The following is a 10526-nucleotide window of genomic DNA, read 5'->3' as shown; positions in this document are numbered from 1 at the left end:
TAAGTGTGAAAATGATCTGGATCGTAAACAGATCGTATTTGGGATATGATCGCAGGTAGGATCGTAGGATCGCGATCCGATCCGTCCTACCTTCCCTTGATTTTTTTTTTCAAGTTTACCGTTTATCATTTTGTTTTGTGACTTATGAGTAATCTTTTGAAGTTTTTATAGTTTTTGAACGAAAAATTTTATGTTTGAAATATTTTTCATATTTAAAAATTAAAAATTAAAATTATATTTTATTTTGTACGATCTTAGGATCCCGATCTCGATCTTGAAAATCTAAAAAAGATCCTACGTAGGATCCCGATTTTGACAATCTTACTAAAGATCATTTAGTTATATAAATACTAGATTATGACCCGCGTTAAACAGTGAGAACGCATATATAAAACATACAAATATCCACAGAACTTTTAAAATGAATTTACTAAATTCTTGAATACATATATTAAAAAAAATCATAAAACAAAATAAAACATGATATGAAGATTAAAACTATAAATAAAAAACAAAATATTCATTCATAAACTAATATAAAATATTAAATGTCTTCATGAGAAAAAAAAACAACGGTTTTCGAATGCAGTTTGAAATAAATACAATCACATATTTCTACTTGACATAGTAACATCTCAAAATCTGAACAAAATGACTTCATTCGAATCATGTGCCGTAATACATGTAATATTCTGGTATTTTTTTTACTTAAATTAATTTCACATGTAATTTCTTGGTTTTTTTATTTATATAAAAAAATGTAATTAATTCCTTCTAATCTGATAGTCCTTATATCACGTGTACTATTGTAACGTGTATGTATCTTTATTATATGTAACACTCTAAAATTTCAACCAAAATTTTCATTTTCAAATCACATAAAAATCAGTATCACAGTTTCTCAAAAACCTTAATGTATCAAATGTCAAAACACAATTCAACAAAAAAACTAATAAAATCCCAGAATCCTCGACATACTCTCAAGCATGTGTGTACAATCAAGTTGGCACCTTCCAGAGGTCCTAAGAAACACATAACACACAACACGGTAAGCACGAAGCTTAGTGAGTTCCCCAAAATACCACATACACAAATAATAAGCCTATCATAGTTGTAGTTCGACATGGACCCTCTGGTCATGCGTCTCGGTGAGGACCCTCCAGTCTCATGGCTCGGTATGGACCTTCCGGTCATGTGTCTCAGTAAGGACCCTCCGGTCTCACACCTCGGGTTGGACCCTCCAGCCTTGTATCTCAGTGAGGACCCTACGGTCTCATAGCTCGAGTTGGACTCTCCGGTCCGATCTTAGTAATGCATAGAAAAATATAGCATATATCACAAAGACAAAATGCATAATATCAAATAAATCAATATAAGCACATACGACCCTCTGGTTGATAACTCAAATAAGATCCTTCGGTCACTTAGTATTACCACTCAGGTATGTATAGTGAGAAAACTCACATTGTAAGTAAAGCGGGTATGTCTCGTACTCGAATCACCGGTCTAGCCTCTGCCTAACATATACCATAATTACTCTAAATAATAAACGACCCTCAAAGATGTTAAGCTAAACCTACTACTAATTCTCATAAGGGTAAAAGACCATTTTACCCTTCCATGGCCTCTATAATCCACAGTTTGACCAAACCCTAAAAGTCAATAGCAAGCGCATACGCTGAGCGTACCACCCTTTACGCTGGGCATACTACTTCGCCATTCATGCACTGGGGATCTTTAACGCTACATTGCACGTATCTGGGAGTACGCTCAACATACGTCCCAGACTTACTTTTCTACTCTCCTGGTCTTAATCCGTTAAGACCATATCCATAATCTCATATTTGGACTCATTAAGGGCTAATACTCCATAAAGTTCATGGCGTTAAGCCTTTGCATGGTTGACAAAATCTAAAACCCAAAAACTCTCACTCTTTACTCACAAAAGTGCTAATATCTCATGCATGGGGAGATTTTGACGTCCAAGATCCCATTTTTATGAGTCCACTCCACTAAAGACACTTAAAGGGATAGGTGTTAGGCTCTGGAGTTTACCAAACTCATAAAGCTTCAAGCTTTTGGGACACAAACCCTAAAATGAACCATAATATGCACAAATCAAAAGAATGATAAAGCTTTGAGCTTGATACCTTCAAATGTTGCACCAAACACAGGGAAACTCGGATCCAAAGCGTGGACTCCAACTCTATTCTCTTCAAAGCTCCTTCTTCACTCTAAGATTCCCACAAGAACACTCAAAAGCTTAAAATGGCCACCCAATCTAAGAGAATAGAGATTAGGGTTTTGAGGGGAGTTGATGACTGGAAATGGTGGCCAAAAATAAGGCCATCATGTTCCTTAAAAGGGACACACCCCACAGTTAGGGTTTTCACTCTGAGCCTAGTATGCCTAGCATACTATGTGGCTTCCGCGTCCAAAATACGCATATGAGTACGCTGAGCGTACAGATGCATACACCCTGCGTACTCAGCTACCACCTTTTCTCAAATAAAGGGCCAAACTTGACAAATAAAATAAATTAATGATCAATAAGATATACTTGGTCTCGGGATGTTACAATCCTACCCCACTAGAATTAGAATTCGCCCTAGAAGTCATCTTCTGGAAATAATTTTGGGCACTGCTCGCGCATCTCGGTCTCCGGCTCCCAATTCCACTCGGATCCCTTCTGATGTTTCTGTTGGATTAATGTCTAAGTCCATAACTATAATTGGTAAGACTTGACCCGACCCGGCATGGTCCATTTGGGTTGCATACCATCATGCACTTGGATAGACTAAATGAGAGAAATAAGACACTTATGGTTATTAATATATTATAAGTTCTAGTATATTAATAATAAGAATAATGAGATTATTTAATTAGTATTGATCAAGAATTAATCTAGCATTAATTGAGTATTCAAAAGAAGACTAATTAAATATATGGGTTGATTGTGTAAATCATCCATACTTGTATAGTGGGCTAATGCTCCATGGATTATCTAGTTGGGCCAAAACCCATATGATGCTCCATGGTGTATTTGAACCCATGGATCCAAGGAAATGGAAAGTCATGACAATTAGGGTTTACCCTAATTGTATAACTATATAAGCATCTTATTCTTGAGGAAAAATCGGCCACTAGTGAGAGTAAGAAAGGGCTAGCCGATTTTCATGAAGTGTAGAACTCTCTCAAGTTATTCTAAGGTTTTTGATGATTGTGAACCATTTGAGGTGTCACACTTGGGGCACTAGGCACTCAAGCTTCATGAAGACATTCTACATCAAAGAGGTATGTATTCTATCTTGTTATATTGATAGTTTTGTATGCTAGATTAGGATAATACCTTGGATGTTCATATTTGCATGTATAATAGAGAAAACATAGATCCAAGGTATTTAGGGTTGCATGTACACTTAGGAGTGTTAGAATGCTCATAACCCAACAGTGGTATCAGAGCCTAGGCTTGTTTTCTTGTTATACCTGCAATAGAAGCTGAAAAATCGAAATTGGTGCTGTCAGCCCAGCAGACTCGCCGAGTCCATGAAGGGACTCGACGAGTCCAAGGCAAAATGCATCCAACTCGCCGAGTTGTGTTCATGCACTCGACGAGTTGGACCCCAGACAACATATTTTCGAGTTTTTTTTTGGCTAGAAATGGACTAGGAACATTACCCTAAGTTGTTTTTGAACTTATAAACTTGTTTTTGTTGTGGTAATGTTCATGCTAATCCAATTTCAAAGATACTTGTCAATAGATTCATGTTTTGTATTAGTTTAAAGGTTAGACTAATTACATGAAAAAGTTTGATTTGAATTATCTTGTTCTTATGAGTTTCTTAGATTAATAGAAAAGTTGAATGAAATAGTTGTTTTCAATCCATTTTAATCTAAGAGTTGAGTATAAAATGTGTTTGTGTAACTTGTCCTCAAGTTACATGAAGAGTCACATTAAAGACTCATAAAACTCATAAAATTGGCAAAGGTTACAAAAAAATGAAGAGTCTAGTTCTAATTAATTGGAGTTATGACTCCATAATTTGTCCTCAAGTTATGGAGGACCAAGAGTCTCTTCATTAAATAAATATAAAAAAAAATAAAAAAAAATAATGTAACCTTAATTAATTTCATAAGTTATAAAATAAAGAAAAAGTTAATTCTTTATTAGTTTAAAGTCTTCCATAATTTGTCCTCAAGTTATGGAACTTGAAGAGTTTTTGGATTAAAACTACTTTAAATACATAAGTTATGGAATTAATTAGTTTTGAATAGTTTCAAAACTTGCCCTCAAGTTTTGGAATTTGTAAAGTTTTCTCTTATGAATACTTTAATTCCAAGTTAGCCCTTAGAATTTTAAAAGTTAAAATTCAACCCTTATACTTTATAATATTATAAGTTAATAATATATACATGTATAAGAGTAAAGTCGGTCTTACCGCTAGTACGCCTCATTCACGAAGCCGGTCTATAAGGTGGGTATAAGGTTGTTGCCTATAAAATGGCAACTTAATGGGTGTCCACTCTCACCCACCGCTTGCTTGACTGGTGGAGGGTCGTTAGCCGAACGGGTTTGACAGGACTATAATTCTCCCTTCATTAAAAGTATTAATGATAAATACTAAGTAACTAAACTCTTATAAATACCCAATCTTAGTTACTTAGGAAAATGTGAAGAAGGTGCTAATCCATGAAATTACACTTTGCACTTTGTTTAAGTCGGTTAGTGGAGCGTGTGTGGTTAACCGGCACACTAACTCGTATTTAACAAGGTAGGCAAAGGGTAACTTAATGTTTATCATAGTATCGATGGAGCGTGTGTGGTTAACCGGCACATCGATTGAGGGATAAACACTTAAGGGTACCAAGTAATTTGCATGGTTACTTCACACCTTGTTTTGTGATCCTTGGCATCCCAGTCACAAAACCTGAAGGGCACACTCGAGATTGAAACATGCCATTGAACAGTTCAATGAATCTCAAAAGATCTAGGAATTTCAAATCCAATTAAAACCTAATAATACATTTCGTTTATCTTGGTGGAAATTGGTGAATCGTCATTCACCTACCTTCAAATTGTTTTATAGCTTGGATTACGGCATACCTCTTCTAAGTTATAAAATAGTTTGTTGGGTCCTAGCCTTAATATTTCATATTGGGGACTTTAAGATCAACTATCTTGAATATCTCCCAAAACATGTCTGTTTTAGACATTTATGATCTTCCCAAATCTCTTGAAACAAGCTTTCCTAAATGAAGATGATGTCCCATGGAAATCATACTTCTGTCACCTCCTCCAATTATTCTCCCTACCCCACAAGTTCTTTAAAAGTTTAAAGTCACTCGAGCCCTATTGGCAAGTAAAGGTCTTGGTGTTGTCACATCTTGGAGATGTAGTCACATATTGACAAGCCGGGAGAGTTGGGTGTCAAAGTCTTGAGAAAGTTGGTGGTTCAATCACTTTCTAAGTCACATAGTGAGTTCCTTTGGGACACCTATGAAATAGACTATGACAAGACCCTTAATGATCTTATCTATTGTTAAGATCAACTTCCTGAAACTTTATGGACATTGACAATGTTGACACTGGAAATACAGAAAAAGCATTCTCTTCCCAATGGAAAGGGATTGGCCATAGTCAACTCGGTTGAACAAATGGTAAAGAGAAAAGCTAAGTCTGTGATAGTCCCGTGTACCATTATCAAAGGGTCCATATGTTTATATTGCCAAAGAAAGGGTCATTATTTGCGATGCTGCCAAATTTACCTAAGGATGTTAAAGTCAATAAGGTTGACTCTACTTCAGGTAAAGTCCACTACTCTAACTCTGTTAAGTTTCTATTCTGAGATTCCTGATACATGATGTGACTGGGTCACATGGTGATGTTTTAAGAATCAAAGAAAAGTGAAGAAACTTAAAGAAAGAATATGTTGAATCAGATCGCGTAGATGGATTTCTATCGCATAGTTTGAAGATTTGATTCTTGAGCTACTTCTTAGGAGTTATGAGATCTTGCTTAGGAATAGATAACAACAAGTTTTCATATGGATAGTAAGGATAAGTTTTTCCGCATAGTTTTAAAATAAAAGAAAATTTTTGGTTTTATTTATTTTAAAATATCCTTACAATGGCATTTGAGGAAAAATTGTTGCTTATATGATTCCATTAATAGCAAGAGTGGAAATATGAAATTGATTCCTTCATTTGTGGTAATGTCTAAATTTACCAAATAAGGAAAGACTCTCATCATCCAAAATCTCAATTGGACCAGGACTTGGAATCATGCAAGTTCTATAGCATGATGAATGAGAACTTTCAAGTATTGGAAAATTAAGACTGATTACTTGTTCACGTGAATGTGTGAGTCAAGTAATGGACTAAGGGATCGAGTACATAGTCTTGTGCACTGATTAAGTCCACCACAAAAGATATAAGGCTATTCGTCATAGTTTACTAAAGCTTAGTAAATATGATTATACTTACAAGCGTAAGTGTAACTCTAAGACATTGGAAAAGGTTCCAATGCATAGCAGAGCGAATAAGAAGAATCAAATTAGGCAGAAGGATAAAAGTTTCTCAAATCTGAAAAGATGGGAGAGTACTTTAGTATCAGTTTTGTGATCATCTTAATGATTAACAAACCATATCAAAATTAGTTCTCTAAGGAAGTCTTAGTGCATTCTTATGACTAAGAAGAAGGGATCTTGAATTGTTGAAATGGTTAAATCAAGAAGATGAGTCATACTTCGTTCCAATACAAGTCTTAGAGTCATACTCCAAGATTATAATTTGAGTGACACGTCTTTAAGAAGGTTTAAAAACACTTATCAAATGTAAGAGTAAAAGTTTTCTACTCTTGTACATTTGAAATTGGTAAGTTGTGATGTTTTAGATAAAACAAAGACCAACTAAGGCCAATTGTGTGAAGTGTTTGTCTTGATTAGAATCCGCACGATCTCTTGGATGTTTGACAAGGGAGTCTTATAGGTCAAGAGGACAGTGGGAGTCTTAAAGGTCTTGAAGGTCTCAAGAACTAATCAAGAATGAAACCTGAAGTTCCTCACTAGCAAACAACTTGAGGTTTATAACCTATCGTGTTGACATATTCTGTGCTCATTCCAATCAAAGTTGGCTTTGCATATGAGTTCTTAGAATTCTCAATTGGTTGCACAACAACTTGGAAGCAATGGCAGGCCCTTGAGCTGCCAGGTGGCAAGAAGTTAAGATTGAGTTCAATCCATATGAGTTTGGATTTGTCATAATTCTTGTCTTGTGACTATGGTTATGACAATTCACATGGATAAGAACTCATACACCATTAAATCTAAGTGTCATAAGGTTTATCTCCGATTCATGAAAATGATGGTGAGGAAACACTTCCACTAAGTAGATTTTAGCTAGATAGCAATTGTGATATTTGCATTCTCAAAGTCGTTAGTGGAGCGTGTGTGGTTTACCGGCACACTAACCTGGACTTGTGAGAAGTGGCAAAAAGGTCTAACCATTATGATTATGGCATCCCTCTTCATAATTGTTTAGACACACAAGTGTGCTATCTAAGGGAAGGTGTATGATTTTGATAAAGTTCTATCAAAACAATCCAGTATCAGAAATCTGAACTTTGGTCAATAAATTATTGATTTCTAGAAGTCCAGCTGATTTCTGAATACATGTCAAAGCTAGTGGGAGCATAAGTGTTATGCTAATAATCATCATGTTAGTGGGAGCATGATAATTATGATAAGTATTGCAAGTTAGCAATGTTAATTATAGAAAACAAAAGTTTCAACTGGGAAAGAGTTGTTTTGCTATAATTAAGGGAGAGGAAATTATACTTCATCTCAAATCTATAAGCTTAGATCGTGAGGTTTTAATCATTTAGTCAAGGATATATATGAATTTCATGTTGGAATGGCTCAACATAAGGAAATTCTGTATATGGGTCCATTATTTGCGTTCTAAAATTCAATTATGATTACGGCATCCCTTTTTATAATCTGAATTATGAGAACTTGGAAAATAGAAATGGAAATGTTATAGCAAAAGACTGGTTTAGTCTTTATGTGAGACATCATGAATTGTGTCCCATATGCTTCGGATATAGGATCGATTACATGTGCTATATTTATCCTTTCTAAAAGTTTCCAAATGCATGGGGCATTAAGAAGGGAAAAGGTTTAGAACTGGATATGACTAAAAGGATTAAACAATTGTCGAGGACAATCTAAGGTTTACCAAAGATTGGTTGCTCAAGGACAGTTGGAAGTATAGTGATAATTCTGGAAGGACCATGTTGACATAATCTGTAAGGAGGCAACTCTTGTTCAGAAGTGATAGTTGAAATGGAATCTGGAAATGTTTCAAAGTTAGAATTTTCAATCCGTGTAAGATTAAGGAAACTTAATGCAAGAAGGATGGTTCTAAGGAGTTGATCTCCTTTGGAATGCTCTGTAATGATTGTTGCCAAGTCTTTGTGAATTTGTGCATAATCGTTACAAGAGGATCAATGCATATAAGTTTAGAATCTAACAGATTTCAGTAAATGGCATGAATTTGGAATTCTTGCATTTGCAGTAAGGATTTGGGAGTGTGAAAAGCGAATAATTGAAGATTATGTTCAATTGATCTAGTTCACAAAGTAAAGATCATAGACAAACATAGTATGCATACTTGGTGTATGGCATGACTAGTGTTTAGAAAAACATAGTGTACATGCTTGGAGCATGGGACAACTATTGTTTTAAATTCAAGAATAATGTTGATAGCTGAAACAATATACAATGAATAATGTGTAATCATATGGTGATAAATAAAAGGTGTTTTATTTATATTCATAAGTTCTGAGACCATATTGGATTCAATTATTATTGTGTTGCACTATGCATGTTTTGACTTCCCGAATAAACTAGGTTATTCTTCCGGAATGACTAAGTTATTCAAACCATCCACAGTCGGTCATATGTTGGAAGTAGATATGAATTAAGACTGTCATGGGTTGGCTTGTAGAGGTCTAAGGTGTTGGACAAATGGCTACAACACTCATGAGTGCTCATAAGTTCTGAGTATTGGATTCAACCCGCGCTCATTGGAATCACTTCATGGATTTTATCACGAGTGATCATGAGACGATAATATCTTATATTCTTCAAACCTAGAGATATGAGTTGTTACTATGAGTTGGTTGTACATTGATTGCACGAAACTGCATTTGGTAACTCGGTGCTATAAAACGTGCCTTTGTGTATGATTCAACAAGTAGTAGAACAAGCCATATGAGTCGAAGTTTATCCATTCCTTTTACCTTCGGGATAAAAGCAATATCTGTGGGCCCCTCGATGATTTGATGATGACAAATGGAAGTGCTCGGCCGGGCCAGGACTGATTTGATTTGTTCAATTAGTCAGTCGTCATAAATCAGAAATGAGGAAACAACAAATGGACAGAGAGAATGATTATAATCCATGTCTCAGTCCATATGATATCTAGAATGGAGGAATATATGATCCCTTATCTAATGGACAAGTCATTGACAAGATCAGAGTTCATCTACAAGGTCAGAGTTCAACAGAAGCTTTTGAGAGCTACGATTGCCAGTTGGTTCCTGAAGTCATACGCAATAATAGTTTTAGACTTATCCAAGTAGGAGACTGTTGGATTAATGTCTAAGTCCATACCTATAATTGGTAAGACTTGACCCGACCCGGCATGGTCCATTTGGGTTGCATACCATCATGCACTTGGATAGACTAAATGAGAGAAATAAGACACTTATGGTTATTAATATATTATAAGTTCTAGTATATTAATAATAAGAATAATGAGATTATTTAATTAGTATTGATCAAGAATTAATCTAGCATTAATTGAGTGATCAAAAGAAGACTAATTAAATATATGGGTTGATTGTGTAAATCATCCATACTTGTATAGTGGGCTAATGCTCCATGGATTATCTAGTTGGGCCAAAACCCATATGATGCTCCATGGATGCTCCATGGTGTATTTGAACCCATGGATCCAAGGAAATGGAAAGTCATGACAATTAGGGTTTACCCTAATTGTATAACTATATAAGCATCTTATTCTTGAGGAAAAATCGGCCACTAGTGAGAGTAAGAAAGGGCTAGCCGATTTTCATGAAGTGTAGAACTCTCTCAAGTTATTCTAAGGTTTTTGATGATTGTGAACCATTTGAGGTGTCACACTTGGGGCACTAGGCACTCAAGCTTCATGAAGACATTCTACATCAAAGAGGTATGTATTCTATCTTGTTATATTGATAGTTTTGTATGCTAGATTAGGATAATACCTTGGATGTTCATATTTGCATGTATAATAGAGAAAACATAGATCCAAGGTATTTAGGGTTGCATGTACACTTAGGAGTGTTAGAATGCTCATAACCCAACAGTTTCCACCAAACCTGAACGAAGGATACCTCTTTATTCCTTAAGACCTTCAACTTCCTATCCAAGACCGTTATTGTAACATCTGGATTCCCAGGTATATTAATTATGTGCTTATTT

The sequence above is a fragment of the Lactuca saligna genome, chromosome 8 (genome assembly GCF_052625555.1).
Source record: "Lactuca saligna cultivar CGN05327 chromosome 8, ASM5262555v1, whole genome shotgun sequence".
In the NCBI taxonomy this organism is placed as follows: domain Eukaryota; kingdom Viridiplantae; phylum Streptophyta; class Magnoliopsida; order Asterales; family Asteraceae; genus Lactuca; species Lactuca saligna.
Note: the sequence above shows the minus strand (reverse complement) of the source record.